Below are 21,765 nucleotides of genomic sequence, written 5' to 3' on the forward strand. Positions count from 1 at the left end.
TGATGCTGAAACAAGCGGAAAAAAGTTAAGCCTTTTTCAATGTATGATTTCTTTTCTAGTCCTCAGAACTTTTGCACTTATTGCAGGTGATGCCTTAACATCCTGGTTCTACTCAAGCATTTATTGTGTGTGTATTTTTAATGTAGTTTGCTTGTCTGAGTTCCCCTTTTTGAAGTCTGTTAGGTGGCAATCATAAGGGTAGGGCTTGATCTGTACTTTTAATTCAATGGACAAATTTAGTCTGATCTTCTGTGTTTTCTTTCACTTAGACAATCTTTACTATTTTGTTATGACAGGGAACTAGCAAAATGTAAAACATGGTGGGCATTTTTGTAACATGAAATTTTAAGCTATGAGTTTGCTAATACATTATTTTTTCCCAAGGGTCTTCTCAGGTGAAAAATGAAAACCTGATGGCTGTTTTGCTGTGAGATACGCTGATGCGTCTCATAGCCTATCATTTTTTGGTGCTTGGCAAAGACACAACTTTAGATAGAGGAAGGCATGGAAAATATGTAAAATTAAGACATTTAGAAAGGGATGAGGGAGAGAGCAACCTATAATGAAGAAGAATGCAGTTTGCCATGTTTGAATTCTATGTGATGCTCAGCCTGATTATTTTTCCCTAGTGGAAGTCAGGAAGTTTTCAGATTATGTTTCAGCACATTGTGTATGCTGGAACAAGAGAAAAAGAGACACTGCCAGTAACTCATGTGCACATGACTGTGTATAATTTTTTGCAGATTCTAACCTCTTTAATTGCCTCTCTAACCACTACATCACTTCTGCTAATTATATTTGCTAAAATAATATAAATTGAAGAAAATCAGCTATAACACAGTACATTCTAGAATATAAAGATGTAAACACAGTGGAGAGCAGCTACTTGAATCAGAGTAGTTAAGCAGTCATGGCTGAAACTCATCACTTAAGATTGATGATCGCTGTTTGTGCAACTGGAATACGAGCTGAATATACATTTGCAGCTGTTTGCATTGACTCCTTCTGGGGGTGGGAACCATAAATGCATCAGTTTCTAAATACCTGGTACAGCAAAAATGAGTGTTGTGCTTTGTGCCCCTTCATGTTTTGGTTTATTGATCCTAGATTGCATAGTGTGTGGCTGCAGGAGAGCAGACAGATGGGACTTGACGCTTCTCTTTGTAGGATATTACTCTGTGATTCAGTTAACAGTAAAGGAAACTTCTACCTAACTGATTTTTATCTTATTGCAAAGTCTTCTTGGACTGGTGTCACAAAAACACACAAGTAAGACTTGTGCCATCTTCAGTAATTCTGTGAAAGACTGAAAAGTCAGGAAGAGTGGTTTACCATGCCATTCCTGAGAGCAGGTCTCTTCTGCTTGGAGATGGAGACAAGTGGCAGAAAAGCTCATATTGCCACTCAGCACTGACAACCTTGGTCTGTCAACAATAATACTTAGCATTTATATAATGCTGTACTGGCATTAGCTAATTAATTCTTACAACACCACTGGGAGATGAGTCATCAAACACCTTTAGAAAGACATTCATTTTAATACCTCTGGCAATGTTATATGCTGAAATGCACAGATTACTGGTATTCATCTCGAACAGAAGGTAGAAGATGATGTTAATATTTTACAGGTTTTTTAAAACTAAAAATAAGAACTAATGTAAAAAAATACCAGAAACTTAATAATGAAAAATAGATGTTTACGCCTTTTAATCTTGATTCAAATCCACCTTGTGTCAGTAGTGAATAAAAGGGAATTCCACCAGATAACCAGTTAATTTCAAATGAAATCTCAAGAGATAGTAACTGGTGTCAAATGAAAACCTACCAATGCACTTGCAGTAAAACAGCATCTCCTTTGGATTGCTAACATGGAGGGAAAAGCACCTAAAATGAAAGAAATGTGATTTTCTTACCTTGACAGCTGGGCCTCCCAGACAGCATTGAAAGATGCTGTTATTCTGTCACAGCAAAGCAACACTGCTTGCCAGAGCAAACCCTGCCAGAGCAAACCCTGCTGCAGTGGGAATTTGTTTTTTCCCCACTTAGGAAGGACCGTTTTTAGGGTGGGGACAGGTTCCTGTTGGTGAGGACTCATGCTCACTTGTAGTGGGCACAGCCACAGCACTATCCTTGTCAGGTTGAAGTTTATCCTTGCACTTTTCCCTTCTGGTAGATGAAAGCTGATGACAGGCTTGCTGAGGAGCATTTTCTCTGCTGTCATCCTGGTCCCCGCTCCTCCTAGAGCGCCCCACAGCTCCAGGGCTACTGGCCATGCCTGGGCTCTGATGGGGCATCAGCAGCACAGCCTCCGAGCATGTCTTGCTGGTGACAAAGAGAGGGGCAGAGTGCTTACCCCAGTGCTATTTCTAGTGGAGACAGGTGTAGCATATACAGTAAAAGGCTGGAAATATCAAAGTACTGTTGAGCTACAAATGAATGAAGTCTCCTTTTAGGTTCACGCAGAACACCTCACTTCCTAGCCTGGTAATTACTGCTGACTCTTTCTACTTCAAAGCAGTCTGCTCTCTCTCCAGTCCAGGTACGCAACACAAACTGGTAACTTTCCCATGAGTACTATAGCTACAAATGAAGGAGAAGGACCTTTCAGAAGGGGAGGTGCCATGACATCTGCGTCAGCCAAACAGGGTGCTGTTTGTTGTGTATGGACTTTGTACATGCACACAGAATTACAGCCATCTTCTGGTACTTCTATTTCTGCTGTAGGCCACTGACTTTTACAGAGAAGGAATCACTTCTCTGGAATTAAACTATTCAGAAAACACATTGCTTCCATTCCTGATTAAAATAATTAATCTTAAAATGAATACATTGCATTAGGAGTCATATATCCACACAATTTTTGGTTAATTTACTTGTTTGCTGCAAGGACCACTGAACCCAAACTATATCAAAAGTACCTATCCTTCCCCCAAAAAACACCTAAGTTTTACATTACACAGTCTATCAAAATACTTAACATACACAGCATCATAATCTTTCACTCTACATGTAATGGTACCAAGCATGTAAAACCCAACCTTGGCAGTTCCTAAAATATTGATGTTTTCTATACATCATGTATATGTATATATGTACACCAAATCAGTTTAGTAGTTCTTTTAATACATAGGCTATTGATTATATATTTTGTATTGTTATAGGTATGCTCATAATAAAGACATATATGTTGCAATTGATATTTTTCTGGATTGTCACAGGTATATTTTGGTTCATGTAAAACGAGAGTACACATAAGAGTTGTTTCTCATTTTGATATATGTAAGATGATAAAAACCCCCACAGTATGCAAGTAATCTATATCTGTTTTTTCCACCACAGGAATATAACTCAAGTGCCAACATACTTAGAGCATTGACACACACACACCCCTGCATTCTGTGGCAAAGATTTAATGTTTGTGATAATGTGATTAATGCATATGATATCTGACTTTTTAAAGCTTAAAAAGTAGCCTGTAAAAATTCAGTAATTGTCTTTATTTGAATTCAGGGTTGCTTTGTTCTCTGTGTTAACTTTAAAATAAGTTCAGTAAGTTCTTTAATGAGGTGTTTTTGAAATGCTTTTCAGCCAAACACCTCAGGTTTTACTTGCATACATTCAGAAGCAGCCAGCAATGCCATACTCTCATGACAGGTATGTGATTTGATTAACAAGCGTGATTTAAGTCTGAACTTTTCAACAGTTTATGAAAAAGCAGGTGAAAAAGTATTCTGGAAAACATTTCCACAGCATGTCTACAAACAGGCTTCAGATTTTTTGAGAGACTATCTTATCCTAAAGGATGTCCATAGCAAAAGCCAACTGACACTATTTATATAAACTTTTTTTCCCCAAGTGTTGCACTACTTTGTGCGTTTTGACACACTAGTCTCTATTACTTATATTTATTATTTTAAAAAAAGTGTTGAAGACAACTCTACCACCTTATTTAGGAATATTTTCCAGTTTCAGTTGCAAACAGAACATGATTGTTACCACATAGCTTTTTTCCCCAAGGAATGCCAATTTGTCCCTGGTGAAGACAGCAGTGTCTGCCAGCTCCCTGCTCAGCACAGGAGTAGCCGAAGGGCTGGGATGGATCCGTTGGTAATGCAACATGTGGACTGTTGGGAGAACTCAAACGAAGCCAGGAAGTATGATCAAGATAAAGCTTTTAATGATGTTTGCCTCTTTACAGTTATGAAGCCTGCCTGCTGTGTCTTCCCCATCATTTACTCAAATTGCTACGTTGTTTTCAGGTTCTTCCTACAATTAAGGTGAATGAAGCTGACTGCTGGCTGGCTAGAAATCTTTGCTGCTCAATCTTCATTCATTAAAAGCTGTCATGAGCAGTGGTCAGGCACAATTGAGGTGCTTAAAATTTATACCATACCTACAAAGTAAAGGATAGGTTAAATGCTTTAGAAAAGACTGGTTTATTTTAGTTGTTCAACGCAGCCAGTGCAGATCCTGATGATATATCCTATGACAAAAGAACAGAGTTTTGGTGTAATATGAACAAAATGGAGTGCAGAATCATTTTACTGTGCCAACCTGAGCTCCTGATATGAAGTGTTCTAAAAATTGCTGTGGTCTTATTAGCTTCAGCACAGCTATTCCTAGAGAGCATATAAGGGCATATGTAACTTGATTTTTTCTCAAAATCCAGTGAAGGTTGAAACTATTTGCTGACACCTTTCCCTAACCACACTTGAGAGAAAACGTGCCGTGTGAGGACGTTTGTGCAATAGTGGTGTGAATGTTCCACAAAATCATAAAATAACTCTCTGTTTAGTTCTTTGCTCCTTTCCTCTGCCTGTACACTATTATCAGGTCTATGTAGTGCCTAATTCTTTAACTTCCATGTGTTTGCTTCTAATACCTCCTGCAATAAACTTTCAGAATGCTATTTATCTCATATGTATACATGTACATACAAAGCTTTTACAGCATGAATTAAGTTGTGGATAGTTGACAGTATTTTCTTGGATGGTTCAAGAGGGAAAGTCTGGAGCAAGGAAGACTGACCCTCAGTGGAGAGGGAACAGGTTAGGAAACACTTAAGCAATCTGTAGCATCTTTCATATAAGGAGAAGCTGATAGTGCTGGGATTGTTCCATCTGGAGAAGAGAAGGCTCCTATTCATGTGTATGTCCCATTCAAGTTCCATCCACATGATGGAAGAGGAGGAATATTTTTCTCAGTAGTGTCCATTGACAGGACAAGAGGCAATGGGCATCAATTAAGGCATATGAAATTCCATCTGAAAACAATAAAACACTTTTTCATGGTGAAGGTGATCAAATACTGAACCAGGTTGCCAAAGAGAGAATATGGAGACTCCATCCCTAGACATACTCAAAATTTGATGGTACATGGTCCTGGGCAACTTGGTGTAGGTGACTCTGCTTGAGTGAAATAGGGGTGGATTAGATGCTCTGCAAGGGTCCCTGCCAACCTAAAAGCTTCTCTGATTCTGTGAAGATTAACCAGTCAACATCTCTGGCATTTGGTAGTAAGTAGGAAATATTGTTCGTAGTATCAGGGCTTTCAAAAGCTGTCTCAGACCCTCAAACAAAGCAAATACTCACATTCAGCTGTTTCCTTGCATTTTCATTTTGCTTTGGTGATACTCACTAGAATATCTCCCTTTCCTTCCTCTCTTTCTGATAAGAAACTGGACAAAGAAGCCTAAGAGATGTTGACAGTGGCTGTAAAGGTCAGAGTAGGCAGGGTAGTGTGAATGTTAGAACAAAGTCCTTGGGCCTGGCATGGCACAAACTGTTGCTGGGTCTGGGTGGAACAACAGCTATCACACACTCTCAGAAGCCTCATCCAGCATGACCTCCATGCCGTGCCTCACTGGGATCATGTAACAAATCCAGCCAGGCATTCCTCCTTCATGGGAATATTTAGTGTGTTATGTCTTCACTTCTTCAATGTATGCTATTCACTTCCTCATCCTTGAAGGGACTTGCAGAGACCCATGGTTCTTCTGCTAAACCTCTGTGCTTCTGAATTCCTCACTGGCCAGTAGAGATTCAGATAAAGCTGAAGAAGTCCAAGTAAACAGTCTTTCCCAGTGCTGGTGGGAAAGGGAAAAGAAATCCATTTTTGGAAAACGTGAAACGTAGTATGAAAAGCTCTGAAGATGACATACGCCTTGAGACTAGATCTACATTTAAAACTGAGATGATTAATCACCATTTGATATTTCAGAGTCCAAGATGCACATACAGAAAATCCTTTTTCAGCTGTTATCTATCTGTCTCAAAGGAGCTTACTTTTTATCAGCGATGTTCTCCAGATGCTGGAGTTGTGCTTCTGAGTGTGGCATGCAGTGCCTGACATTCGCACTGTGCTTAGCAGCTAGATTCTCACAAGAAGGAGAAAAGACCTGGATTCCAGTTCCTACATCAGTAGGAAGTATAATGCCTCTTTGGAAAAGCAGTAGGAAATGAAACTTCTATGGTTTTGTATCCTGAATGGTCACTGGGGCAAGGACAGGCACCCAGACTATTTTTTCTTGTAGGTAAGTGCTCAAACCAAAGACTAAAGTGTCAGATGACTCCTGCTCATACTGGATGGTCCATTGAATACTTTGTTTATCTGTGTGATCCAGAACAATTTCTGCAGAAAGGACTGTGATTACTTGTACACATACACACACGTACAGTTCAGTATGTATTCTGATCTAAACCGCTTAAACATGTGGGAGGTACAACTTCACATCACATTAGTCAGAAGAAGAAAATGAACACACATGTGCCAAAAAAATAATATGAGTGCTCTAACAAATGAGCACTCATATTATTTTTGGTAAATGGTGAAAAACCTATGGTCTCCAGAGGAAAAGAAAGATAATGTGCTACTCAGTTTAGAAAAGCAAAGGTTTCAATGTCTCACTCAGGAAGGACTGCACCCATGACATAACAAGAAATAATATTCCAGTTTGGAAAGAAGGCACACAGGTTAAACAGAAGGTGTGTTGTAAACTTCTCTTTGCCCTCTGTTTTTTCCACTGCATAGCGAATGGTTTAACAGTCAAGGTGCTGATTTCTGCAGAGCCCATTCATAAGCACGTTCCGTACAGAGAATTAGTCATGAACTTGTATCTCACTACTGCAATTCTACTGTAATTTTTACTAAATGTAATGGGAGGGTTTGAAATAGAAAAGGATTAAGTCTTCATTAGGTCTCAGAGCAGTTTGGTTAACTGTCATATGATTCCTCTCAGGCTAAGATTTCATGAGAAAAATGAGATGAATCCACAACTTACTGTAGCCAAAAAGGGGCAGTCTTGTTCCCCTCCCTGTCCCACTGCATTATCCTCCTCTGCTCCAGTGCTTATGCTGTGTAAGCTCAGCATAAGTTTCCTTCCATAAGCGGTTTTAACTCACCAATAAAGTAGCAAATTAACAAAGAAAAAGACATGGACTATTTTTCTGCCTCAGTAGTGAGTTGGATTGGCTTAGAGAGGGCTGAATGTTAAAGCCAGTGGAAGGAAGGAACACGCCTGGGCTCCTGAGATCTGGAGGGGGGAAAGGAGGAAAGGGGTATGGGTAGCAGGAACTGAAAATAAGAGGAGAGCAGCTCTCCCCCTTTTCATAAAATACACCATTAGACCGTTACTGAAATACTCTGCTTTCTACATCAGCTATGTGCACAGCCCATCTTCTACCAGAAGTTAAGTTTTTCAGAGGAATGTTCCTAAATGTAAATTTAGATGGTGACACTATGCTCAGTGCAGCTATGGACCTGCACCACAGCTCAGGTCTCAAGTTCATTGAGCTTTGACTGGTTTCTTAGTCTCAAACAAACACCAAATTCAGAATTACACTTCTGTTGGAGGGCTTTGTTCCTGCTGAAGCTCTTCAAAAGACATTGTGAGTCTCTAAATCCGGGACCATATCTTATAATTTTGTCTTATGCATTTGACTCTTCAGTTAGGACATATGACTCTTTCATTAATGCATTTCAGTGTGACTGTTGCTTTTAGTGGTAAAGTCATCCAGCCATGGGTCTGCTGCTTCATAGTTTTAACTTCAGAACATGGGGGCTATTACTTATTTCTGACTCATTTTTTCCTGCTTAAATAACAAGATCACAATATAAGATTCTTCTTACTTCTCTCTGAGGACTTTTTATGCTCTCTTCCCAGTGACCTTTAAAAATTTCCTGTGAGTATTTAAGTCATAGCTGCTGATCAGAATATTGTGGGGAGAGTAATATCCTTTATTAGATCAACTCATCACTACAGTGGGAAAAAAAAATGAGCAAACTTTAAGCTCAGCTATCCTTTTATCCAAAAGCTAGCATGTTTTTTCCAGCTCCAGTTTGCTCTGATAAAAGCTGTAACTTCTCTATACAAAATGCCTGGCAGATTTCCTTAGGTCAGCACATCCAAGCTGACATTGCAATTATTATTGAAGTATTCAGCAGAGTCTCCTAAACCTGATCAAGAATAAAGTAGTTCATTCCAGAGGTGTATTGTGTTTCTGAATCTCCAACCAAGTGTTTCTGGGTAGGTCGGAACTCAAATTCACACTTTTCTTACGTATCATCAGACCCACCTCACCTCCTCACCAGGGATGGTCAACCTGTGCATGAAGACAAACAGGTCCATTACCCTGCCTTCAACTCAAGACAGGGTTAATTTGTCCATAACCTTTTTCCCCTAGTGCCAATACAAACACTAGATCCAAAGCATAACCAGTAGTATGCATTGAATCACAAGGCTTGTTAATTAATCCATGGTGGTTCTATCACCCATGAGGTATCTCAGCTTTCAGGTGTTCAGTGCCACAGCAGGGCAAAACATAAGTGGTCCATGTATTGACTCTTCTGCAATACAGTTTGTGTGCCTTGGAACTAGTCACAACACTTCATCCCTGGGATCACACACTAGCAAACATGGTGTATGAAATGTACTTTCGGAAATCACAGTACGATTTCCACACACCACTCAAACAATCCTCATTTAGCTCACACTGGGCTGAGTACGGTCGTGGGAAACTAATAGTCATGGCTGTGATAAGGCATATACAGCACCTAATGTAATTTCTAAAGTTGCACCTAACCAGGAGAAATCTGGAGAAACCATTTTTCTGCAGCAAAGAAACTGAAAAAAAGGTTTCTGTAACAGGTGTAAGAAGCAGTGTTCTTCAGAAATATTCCAATAATTATTTTTGTAGGCAACAAAAGCCATGCTTATTCAGAAGTAAGCTTACAAAAAGGTTCAAAAACACACATTAAAACATGCTATCCTTTTCATTAATTTTCACAAGAACATGTAATCTTATCTGCAGTATGTGCCCTCAGAGGCTACTTCACACTGGTCTCTCAGAACTCTACTGGAGACCCTTTCCACTGTTTTCAACAGGTTCCTGCCATTTACAAAGAATCCTTTGCATTGCACTAAAACATATGCAACTTGATAGTTTGGATTATAAAGAAGTACCTTGGTCGGTACCTGTTACTATGTTATGTTTTGATTTAAAAACTAAAACCATACAAAATTAGTATTTTGTGGCACATATACAGGAATTATGCCCTCTTCCGTTTACAGTTTTCTTATTGACTTGGAAAATACAAAATCATCACTAAAAATTTTCAGCCATACAAAGCATGCTGAAATGGTATGTAATGGAAATGCTGAACTAGTGGGCACTGAGTTATTTGAATTTTTCATTAACTTGGCAGTAGTCAAACAGTAGGTGTACTGAGGCCAACAAGAAGTCATGACTTTCCAAATACAGATGGCTGGCTTTCTTTTTTCATTTAATATACAGCAATAAACAGCAGTTTTCTCATCACTTTTCTTCTGCAGGCCTACATAATTCACTTTCTCCTTAACATTAATCTTTACCCTTTCTACCCAGATTTAGCTCTGCCCAGAGACTAAATTCCACAAGGGGATGAAGATTGAGCAGAGAGTTGCTGTTAATGCTCAGCTTGCACTTAAAGTAAGAGTTAACTCTACCAACCACATATCAAGTTTTGGAACTTTTCTGACTTTGAAAAGAACCAGGATCATACCAGGAAATCAGTGAAGGCTCAGCTAATAGTGAAAAAATTGGTCAGAAGGACTTATATGATGGATGATATGCACAGACTTAGGGATAAAGAAAAAAGAAGATACAGACATGTTCACCCTCTTCTTCACTCCTCTCCTCCATGATGACGCTCCTACAGTGCTCTTGTTCCAGTAGCTGCATTCCAGAAGAATAACAAAAATTTTGTAAAGAGCCATGAGAATGGTAAAGAATTAGAAAACTTTTGTATAATAGAAGGCTGGAGTAGCTCGGTCCATTTAACTTACTGAAAGAAAGGAGGAAGGTACAGGAACATAGCCTGTAAATACCTATAAAAGAAACATTAGAAAAGACAGCTCTTCAATCTATCCCACAAATGTGTAACAGCCTTTAATGGAAGGTAAGGTTAGAGCAAACCGGTCTAGAAATAAGATGCAATTTTAAAAAGTGAAAGTAGTTAAGCACTGGAACAATTTTTAGACTGTAGAGTGGATTCTCATTTCTCACATTCTTAAATCACAATCAGGCCTACTTATAAAATACACTTTTCTATTTTAACTACAGCTATTGAAATCAGCTACTGAAGCAAGAAATTTCCTGTATCCTGTATGGCAGACCTGATCACAAAAATCCCTTAACATCTTAACACTGGTGTATTTTCTGCTGCTACTTCCAGAGTTACTGACACAAGATAAGTGCAAGTGTATATGTTTCCAATTGCAAGGGATATTTAACCCTCATCATCAGCCTCTTTGTTAGGACTTCTGTATGGAGATGCATTGGAGCCTGTTGAACTGTTTATATCAGGCTGTTATGCATTGGCGGTTCTTATATGGAATAGAACACTCTAACTGAAAATGTATGCACTTTAAAATACAGCATTCATTTTTTTGAAGTTTTTCTGTACCTGAATGTTAGTGAGCCATGGGCAGAGAGAAAGTGAGCGAGCAGAGAACACATGGGAGCAATGCTAGCGGGAATGAATACGCCCACACCTTTCCTGCAGCAATTTCAGCCCCTACCCTGGAAAACCAGACGTTGCTTGTTTGCCTTCTAGTGGCTTGAGTTTAGAACAGCTTCCACCAAGAATAGGTCTAGCAAAAAAGCTGAGTGAAACTGAGAAGTTATTAGCTCACAGACACTTGCTATTATTATAACAAGTTCTGAAATGTCAAGATGCCTTTGGTGGGAAACATCTATGAAATGCCACATACTGTATTAAGAATGTGTAAGGACTAGATCAGCGGTACATGTGCATGAAGAAGCTCTAGGCAATCATGATTTGAAAAGAAAAAATGTTTTCAAAGTAGATGTGGCTTCTCTGATACCAGTGAGTTTTTCTTCAGCCAACTACGTCAATATTTTTGGACATCTTTGGCACAGCTGTGTCTCTGAAAGAGTGGTCTCTCTGGAGCTGCTCCACTTAGTGTGGGATGGGTCCCCGCTGCCGCAAATGGGCCTACTGAATATAGCAAAAAAGACTGAGTGTGCTTGACACGTCATAACATAATTTGAAATGACCTTCACAGACTCCTCTCATTCCCTCCTGGAATATTTGAGTCTGAAGATATAAGCAAGGATTGGCACCCAAATTGCTGCAATACAGACAGACTGCGATACAGACAATCGTGCTCCTGCTGCTGCTGAGGATGTAAACTCATGTGCCTCTGCTTCCTTTAATGAAGCTACAGTGATTTACGCTACTGCTACAGGGCTAGATTACAGCAATAGATGAAGCAGTAACATGAACTTACCCATCTGAACCTTTTATGGTGTGATATCTTAATGTGTAAAATACTGCTCATCTTAGTAAATGAATACTGCTGCATTAGTGTGAATGTATTTTTTTCCAAAATACACTCTTGGGTTTTAGCACTTTTTCCCTCCTTTACCTTAACTATATTTAGATTTACAGGATGGGATTTTACGTTAATAATATGCTGTTCCTTGCTGAGAGGCATAAACTCATTCAGAGATGACCTTTGTCGGCTGGGGTATCAAAGCTGCTTTCAAATCTTGCTGATCTTTCTCCTCTCCACTCTGGAGTGCTAGTGCCTGCCTCTGTGCTAGCTGGACTAAATTGGTCTGCACTCCTCTGATCCGTTCTGCTCAACATTGAAGGCTTACCAGAAATCTGTTGCTTATATGCTGTTCTGCTAAATTTAAATGGGTCAGAAACTCTCACCATGCTGTCACAAGAGCTATTTTTAAAGTTAATACAGCTCAGAGCTGGATTAATGAGTGCACATCCCTCTAACTGTGCATGAGCTCAGTGTGGTCCAGCAGGAAATCATGCCCTTGGCAAGCACACGTGAGGAGCACCTTTCTGTGTCAATGCTAACGGCCACCTGTTCAGCTGGCCTAGTGCCCTCTCTCAACATGGCCAGACAGCTGACTTTGGGCGTTCATAAAAGTAAGGAGAGGTTTAAAGCCATTCAAGGAATAACACTGTGAATGCCAGCTCTTCAGCCATTCTGCATGTGACAGCATCAGTAGCACATACCCATTTCTTCTCATCGTTTGTATGTTACTAAAAGTGTATCAGAACTGTCAAGAATACAGAATTTCTGGCACATAATTCTGGCTGCCAAAAATACATATGTTCTGCACTGGGAGAAGGCAGGGGAAGAGCATGGGGAATTGGATTCTTCCTGTATCAATTTGTATTAATAATTACGTAGTCTAATTTCAAAGATCAAGAGAGTTTTTTTCTTTTTTACAGTAAGGAAAAACTTTCCATATAAATATGATGGATCTTGTTTAGATGAGATACACACCCAAGCCTTTAGTACTCATTTTGCACAAAGAAGCCCCACACAGCTGCACTGAGACAACAATCCACAGGTGACCTCTTGTGTGAGATGTGGCAGAAGCTATATACAACAGGAATACCTTCCCTAGTTGAAGTAAAACAATGTAAGGGTGTTCAATTACTCAGTGTTTACTTATTTCAGTTTATGAATACATCATTATTTCTTTTTGTAACAATAGCTGAACATCCAAATATCATTCAGTGTACGGTTTGTTTTGCTCTTGAAAACTACCCTCTAGAAAATTACTCTGAGAAACACAGAACAACTTTACCTTCCAATTCCATTTTCACCTCAGATAACCTTGAAAAAAAAAACATTTTTCAGTAAGTTCAGAAACCAAATGGGTTTGGATAGTAAAGATCAAAAGAGATACTAAACTCCAGATACAGAAAACAGACTCTTTAAATATGTCTCCCAAAAGTAAGTACTGCCTGTTTATTTTCTGAAGAGTCCTTATGACCTACTAACTGATAGGTGTAAATGGTAACAACCTGTACAGTCATTTCTGGACATGAACCCAGATATTTTGCTGGCTTCTGACTGAACACCAGACTAAGGAAAACCAAGTTTCTTGGGAAAACAACTGTCTTAAGGAAATAAACCCAAGATTCTTCCATGTAGGGACAGGCAATCAAATGAAGAGAATTACAAGTTAAGATGGTATAAACCACCTCAAAAACTGTTAAGAAACTGAAAATAACAGTTTGACTCACCTGCATGAATGATTAGATTGTAATTTCATAAGATTTTACTTACCAAGTTCAAGTAGAAGCATTAATACGGTATAATTTTTTCATTATTTCTTTGTGGAAGTGTCCTGTTAAAAATCTGAACTACTTGTTCACAGTTAACTATCCAGATTAACAAAATACAAGCTTCCCTTTGGTGTAATTACAAGTTACATTATTTTACTTACACAGATATTGTCAAATCAAACTCTCTAACAAAAACACTTACGCCTGAATGGAGTCTCTTTACTCAAACTTGAATGATTCTGAGAAGAAAATTTAATTTGTACAATAATCCAAGTTCTTCAGGGTGTCTTCTGCAAATCCTATTCTTGGTTTGCGCGTGTCTCATGCTTTTGCACTCAGAGTCTCTCGTTCTGCCATCTGCTGACTGGAGCTGTACATGTGTCCACAGATGTCCTTACGGAGAAAGAGAAAGCGAGGCTATAGACGTTTCTAAGCCCAGAATACCATGATAGCAATGAAACAGAGTGAACTGGTCATTATACAATTGTGAACAACAGATCCTGAAGGTATTCAGCTACTCTACAATTAGTTTTTTTTCTTATTTTGAAAATTTACTCACACACACACACATACATGCCCAGTCTTGGTGAGTCACAAGTAAAGGAGCTGAAAATTTGGAATAAAGGAGAAAGAGTCACACAGCATTACCAAAACACCTGTACCTTTTAGAGTTAAACCTGGCAAGAAAAATGTTGCTGTGCTTTCACTTCCCTCCCAATCAAAGAGGTTTACATTTAGGTTTTATGGGCAGAAACATTTTCTGACTGATAGAAAGATTCTGATAAGATCCTTCAATAAAGTGGGGTTACACAGTCCTGGGGTGATTATGGAAAAAGTACTGCTGAATACATGCTAATCAAATTCATGGATAATCATGATGTTTTAGAGAGAATAAGTAGGCTAGTATGTTAGACAGCTGGATATCAATAAATTCCCACTGTCTGTTTGCACCAGCTGGTAAATCTCCCACTTGAGAGATCTGGCCAGCCTGGGTCTTTTCTAGGGTGTGTTAAAATAATCTGTATTTCTGAGAATCATGATCCTTCCCAAATTGGCTTCCAGCCAAAAGCCAAGTCATAACGTTGAAGAAGGCTGCTTTTTGGTTCACAAGAAGCATTATGTACCAATTTATGGGATTTTGGCTGGAAAGAAGGATGCATTGGAGGATAAACTAAAGACAAGGTAAACTCTGAACACTGGAACTAACAAAATATTCATGACCCTAATAAATTGTGTCTGATCCGCCTGTGCCTGCGTAGCCAGGAAATCAGGAAGGCCAGAAGATGAATATGTGTAAAATGTTACAGATCCCACTGTGAAAAAAGAGGCTGGAATGGATCTCAGATGTCCTTTGTCCTGGATCAAAAGGCAAAGCATTTCCTGTTCTCAGTTTTTACAGTCCTATCTATCACTGGCTGATAGCATCTCTGGGACATACTGTGAGTCCCTGTATCTTTTAACTCCCTCTTATGGCCAGACAAGAGATGTCTGCTCAGCCTGTCCACTGGGTTTTGCAGATACAGCAGAAATGAGCCAGTATCAGTGGTTTCTTCTCACCAAAGCTTGTTTGGAAAGTTAATCCCTGTCCCAGCTCTTGTGTAGGACACAAACAGGGATAGAGTGTCCTTGGAACATGAACAAGAAACACAAAGTTCCAGGAACCAATTTTTAATGGAGTTTTAAAAGTAAGATGAACTACTAATTTCCCCCATATAATTTTTTGTTTTCTTAAAAGTTACTGGGAAGTATTAGTGACAGGCTAGGCTGAAATGTTAGAGTTGCTCCTAAGAGCTCTGGCCCTGAAGAGCATCCAGAGAAAGGTTCCAGAACTGAAAAGAAATCTGGGAGAAAGCTTGTATGCAGATTTTACATCAGTTTTCTAGTAGCTTTAAAAAAATTATAAAAATGTATAAATACATCCAATTTTCTTTAGAAGGAATTTCCAAAGAACAAGGAGAATGATCACTACAATTGCACACCAGCAGACAACTGAAGTTTTTCCATGCAAGCATAGTATAAAATTCCCATTCTCCTATATCAGTGTATCTCATCTCTCTACACCAACACTTTTTTTTGGTTTGTTTTGTTTTTATTAGATAGGACCCTATTAAAGGGCTAAAGGAGTTTTTAAAATTTCTAAGCATGTTATCAATAGAACAACTGGTAAGAGAGTTAGAACATTTGGCAAAACCTGGAGGGAAAACCCAATCATTCTTGGGACATGTTTGTGCAGTTACAGTGAGCTTGCAATTGAAGTTTGGAAGAAAAAGAAAGGGCAGATCTCAGTGGCCAGAAAGGGTGGCTAAAACTGAGACAACCAAGGAGAATGCTGAAATCTGTTTCTTTTCTTTGGATTTGATTGAGAGCAAGTTGCTCTCCTCATAACTCCACCTGGACGCTGGGAATATATTTTTTACTTGGCTATGGGCTGCCATCTGATGGTTGTAGTTAATAATGCTGAAGTACGCATTGAATCTACTTTTTAAAAAATCTGGCTAAAAGGAAAACACACACAGGGCCTCACATAACACTGCTGGATGGATTTCAGCTGACTGGTGATTTACAGTTGAGGTTAAATTTTTGACATATTTCAGATTTACAATAGCATCACTCTAAAAGGTTTTTCACTACAGTGAGGAATGTCTAGAAAATTCCAGTGTTGCTTTACAGAACAGCTGTGACTTTAAGTTGAATTTTCCAGGCTTCATGGAGCTCATGCATGTCTGACTGTCTGAGAATTTTTCTGGAAAGGAATACAATTTTCTCTTGCTGCTAGGGTTTAATGACCTATCATTGGCATGTCAAAGAGGGTCTCTCAGAACAGGGAGAGCATGAGGTCCCAGCTAACAGCAGCAGCCCTGTTAACAGAGGTTAGGGCTCTCTGAGAAGTAGACAAGTGTCTTCTCCTTCCCAGGCTGAAACGCAAAGTAGTCCAGTGCTGGAGAAATCGATGTGAACTGTTGATGACCTTGCAGCTATAGCTAAAATCTAATGGTCTTTGTTTAACAAACCAGCTGAGAAACTAGCAGCAAATATGCAGCGTCGATGGAGCTGTCTCACCACAGTTCAGGGCGCACTACAAACCAGACTGAAGACTAGGAAGAATATCTTTGTTCATTCAACTGCATCTCCCAGCAGCACCTGTGCTTGCTACACATCAGAAAACATCCTTGGTATCAATGAACTCAAAACCTTCCCCTGTCTTTACATGTCGAGGAGTGTGTTAACTGGGAATGCTTACTCTAAGTGAAGCACTTGCACTGAAGAAATCCCTTGTCATACTATAATCTCAGAATTTAAGGAGAACTAAGAATTTTGGGATTAAATACTTTTTGGTTTGAACAACAGAAAATATCTTCATTTAAAATAAAATATAGCAAAATCGATATTGTGTTGAGTATCTAGCTGTACTGCTCAAAAGGAAAATTACCATGCTGGGGAAAAAGCCCAAACAATTGTTTCAAACATATGAAATGTGACTGTTCAGATATCAATATTCAATCAATATTCAGGTTAAATACATTATTAAGAATTATTTTGTTACAAAGTGGCTTATTACAATTCTTTTAACTTGTAATTGTTCAAATAAAATGCAGAGGGTCAATGGTTGATATCAGCACATCATATAGTCTCACTTAAGTTTTGGTGATACTTATTCATGCTAAATTCCTCAGTTCCTCATATACTGACTGAAGAGGGACAAAATTTATGCAGTAACAGCAGAAGGTCAAGGCATAAACAATAAACACTTAAATCCTCAAAGTAGTCTTCTATAAAACAGGTGAATTTTAACCTCTCTGCATGTAAATTTGAGTAGAATTTCACACACATCTGGGTAAGTAATGTTTACCTCTAGAAGAGATGTTCATACTTTTGACCACCAGAAGGCCTCCTTACACTGGGAAAGCTGCTTCTGCAAAGCCATTATACTTTTACTCTGCTTAATTCGCAAATCATTAGGTTACAGAAAAAAAGCAATCACATTTAAAAAGTGTTTTTCTTTCCAACAACATCAAAATTTGATTTTAGATTTATAATACTTTATTAAGGGTTACATTTGAGAAATATTTTTAGTAATACATTTCTCATAGTCCTCCCCTCTCCACTGAATGCTTTTTATTACTATTTTGTATGCATAGTGCTGGGAGTTTTCTTCAGATATCCACCTCTTGCATGTCTAGTCTTCCCTAACAGGCACAGCCATGTCACTTGTGCTGTATTTAAGGTGAAAAAAGGCTAGAATCCTTTCACATTGTGGCCTGGAGTTTGCAGTATCTCTTTAATAACACAGATGAATGCAAAATTTCAAATAGTTGACTAAAGCAGTATATTGGAGATGGGACCAGTTCTTTGTCATATATTTTCTCTTAATGGGACAAATCTAGATCTCTGAATTTATACTGAAAGACATTTTCCTTTCATAACTTTTGTGTGAAATGGGGCTTTATAATTAAAAAGTTGGTAAGATAGGTAGATAGGACACACTCACCTCACTCTTAGAGTTATTGTTTTAGACGACTATAGTAATATTAAAAAAGAGAGAAATCTGCAGTCTCATGCATATAGATTTCCTGTGATTTCAAAATTAACTTACCATAACACTAGCTATAAAGCAAGAAGGAAAACCGAGTATTTTCCCTGACAGCATTGCTTGCCAGGATCTTTAATCTTTCAAAATCCAGCGTTCAATACAAGCCTAAGGACTGGGGTCCACATATTTTCCTAAGGAAAAATACAGAATTATTAGTTCAATTTTCAGCTTATTGCTGAAAATAATAATTGGGAGATTTGATTGTTTGCAGCACATTCAATCACACATTTTTTTCCCCTCATTCAGAGATTTTAAGTGTAAAAATGGATATTTTTTTTAAAATGAACAGCAGCTTAGGAATGTAGGCTACAAACTTTAAATAACTTTTTAATGCCCATTGACGTTAAGCCAGATAATTATGTGAAGGTAATTTACATAATTTTGATTTTGTCACTTTATCCCAAAGCTAGTAATAAAAGAACTGCCCAATCCCTTCTCATGTATATGAAAGCAGGTAACACCAGTGATTCAGCTGAGTGAAACTGTAAATTAAAATGGCTTTCTACCACATAGAGATCTATATAAACCAAATGTTCCATATCCATTCATCAGGTATTTTACAGTGTAAGCACTCATTCAATATCACACATCTAAAGGATAACACTGAAACTCAAACAGCAAAAGGCTGAAAAGTAGATATTTTTTCTTTCAGAATATTGTACTAAAAATTAAACATAGTCTTTACTTATTCTTTCCTGAAGCTATCAAGATGAAGCGTGACAAATGCATTCTAGTTACCAGGTTTTTGTTCATCCACATGTGCACCCAGTACGTCCACATCTGGAAGCCACTTTTCAAACTATCCGTACTAGGGTTGGAACAGCACCGGCACCAGAGCTTTAGCAGGTTTTTGAACAGATCTGGGCCCTAGGCACCAAGGCACCTCCAAATCAGTGTCAATGTGAGGCAGGTACTTCAGCTTTCCTGGATTTTGAAGTCTGTGGAAGCTGACTTTCTTAGCTCACACAGCTGACTGGTCTCATCTTGCCTCTGTGAGCATCACTCCCTTCTAGCTCCTGCTGGGTGTCAGCTGTCATACTGAACCACTAATTTGAGAATGAAAACTATGGTCTGGCTCATTGATCTTGAGAGATTACCACCCACCCACACCCCCACACCCCCCTGCAGTAATTACAGGCTCCATACTCCAGGGAAAGCATCACAGAGAGCAAAATTTCCCCTGACATCAGCACCAGACATCTCTGTTCATCAGAGAAGCATTTTGACAGCAAGGGATTTTCTATGTGCAGACTATGCAACAGATACCTGTACTACCTGTATGGTATGGGAATAAATCATCTCACTGGGTTGTTCTTAACTTGGCTGTAGGTTGTATTTGTGAGCCTAAGTATCTCCTGTAATTTCTCATCACCTCAGTTTCCCTGGGGTAGAATGTGTAGAATTCATTAACATTTGAAAAGCCATCTGAGATCTTAAAATGAAGGCGATGCATAAGTGTAGATCAAAGAGAACTGTGCACCAATACTGATAAAAACGAGAATACCGCAGCCCAAGCTATAACCTTAAGTACACCATTAGCGTAACCTCAGTGAAATTTATCTACATGAGTGGAGGTTGTGAAGGATGCCCAAGGACATGGCCAAGCTCTTGAGGATCTGATGGGTGTCTTCAAAGTCTCCTCAGGTATCCTCTTACTTTAATGGGAATTATTGGTGTTTACAACCTGACAGGACAGGTTTGTAGACATACAATATGCTTGTAGTTTTATTTAGCATCTGTTTAAACAAAGCATTAGCACAGAAAGATCCCTGATACAGAAGGAATTAGCCAAAAGACCTTTTATCTGTAAAAAACTAGTTGAAAGGAAGAGTGGATGATGAAACCACTTTTTTGAGGTAGTTGGTAATTCATGGAATGAGATATATAGCAAAATGAAGAGCATCACAAACATGCCTAGACTAAATACAGGTATAATAATCTAATCTTTTCCTTCAATCTCTTAAGCAAACGGATATATAAGGAAACATTCTTTAAAAAAATCACCAGATATATCTGCTTTTTCATTACCCTTTTCAGGCATATATCTCATGATTTCATCCCTTGCAAGGGAGAAGAGAGGAAGAAACTGTCAGGATGGCTAACAGAATTAAGTCCTTTTCTGACCTGAGTCTTAGCAAACTGTTATTTTTAGCTTTCTCACAGCAAATGACAAATCCTTTGTCCTGTGACATAAGCCATTGTTTAAAAGGAAATCTTAACTGACGGTGACTCTGTTCTCAAGTAATACAGTATTGGCCTGAAAACCTCAGGTATTTAAAGCTTCAAGTTTCATCATTCTTCTCTAAGGTTGTAACAAAATTGCAATGATGTACTCTCATACATTCTTAATTCACAGACTGAACTTGTGAGAATTAGCAGTGATCAAAGTAACTGATTAATGTGGACTCTAAGGCATGATTCCAATATAGCCTGGATGTATCCAACCGTAATGATTCTAATCCGGCTTTACCACCAAACACCTTTATTTCTGCATGCAGCAGAATTACCCTAATTATCTGCAGTTCCTTTCTTTCTTTCTTTCTTTCTTTCTTTCTTTCTTTCTTTCTTTCTTTTCTTTCTTTCTTTCTGTCTTTCTTTCTTTCTCTCTTTCTTCCTTCCTTCCTTCCTTCCTTTTTTTTTCTGTCAGACTAAACACTAAAAAGCTGCTCCAGAGCCCTAAGTGCCTCCTCAGCTGTAAATCAGCAAACAGAAATGCTGCAGACTAGTCCTCAGACTGCACAGATGTTCTTGCATACAAACCTACCCACAATGAGCCTGGCTGCTCACCTGCCTCCACTGCACTTTGGGTTCTGCAGCTGCCTGGGCAATGCACACGCCAGACAGCGCGCCTGGAGAATTGACAAAAGAGGTCCCTGAGACGGATCTTGTTTGCGAGCAGAAGGACTATAAATGAGAATGCTGTCATATCACTGCACCTCTGATACTCTAGAATTATTCATTAATACTTGTCACTGAGAGATGGACAGGCTGGTGTTCTTGTAAAGTAAATCAGGGATTTTCCTTTTGACGTCATGACGTTAAGCTTGGGATGATTCCAGCAGTGCTAAGGAAAGCGATAAATGCACAGATGCCTTGGAAACACTCTCTGAGCAGTTGGAGAGACCCTTCCTGAGGTGCAGTTTCTTTTGAAAGGTCCCCAAGGTTCAAGGTCTCTATTCCATGTGCTGTTACTTCTCTTTTCAGTTCACTAGAAATGTTGGTGTTCCTTCTTTTCCTCCTGCTTTTATCAGCTACAGGTCCATTGAGTCATCTGTATCTCCACTGAGAATACACACCTTCCCTTTCCACTTCTCTCTTGTTAATCTCTGCTGCTCGCTCCCTCCTGGACACCTGTCCATCTGCTTACTTCTCTTCTGTATTCTGCCTGTGTTGGTGTTCATATCCTCTCACATCAATTTCCTGTCTCAAGCTTGAAACTGTACTCTCTTTCCCATTGCCACATTTCTTCTCCCAGTGCCCCCAGGAAGAAGATTCTGCTCACGCAGCTGCTGGTGGGCACTTCCTCTGTTGTCCCATCCCGTGTGCCCCCCACCCCAACATTCCCACTGCTC

The sequence above is a fragment of the Falco biarmicus genome, chromosome 5 (genome assembly GCF_023638135.1).
Source record: "Falco biarmicus isolate bFalBia1 chromosome 5, bFalBia1.pri, whole genome shotgun sequence".
In the NCBI taxonomy this organism is placed as follows: Eukaryota; Metazoa; Chordata; class Aves; order Falconiformes; family Falconidae; genus Falco; species Falco biarmicus.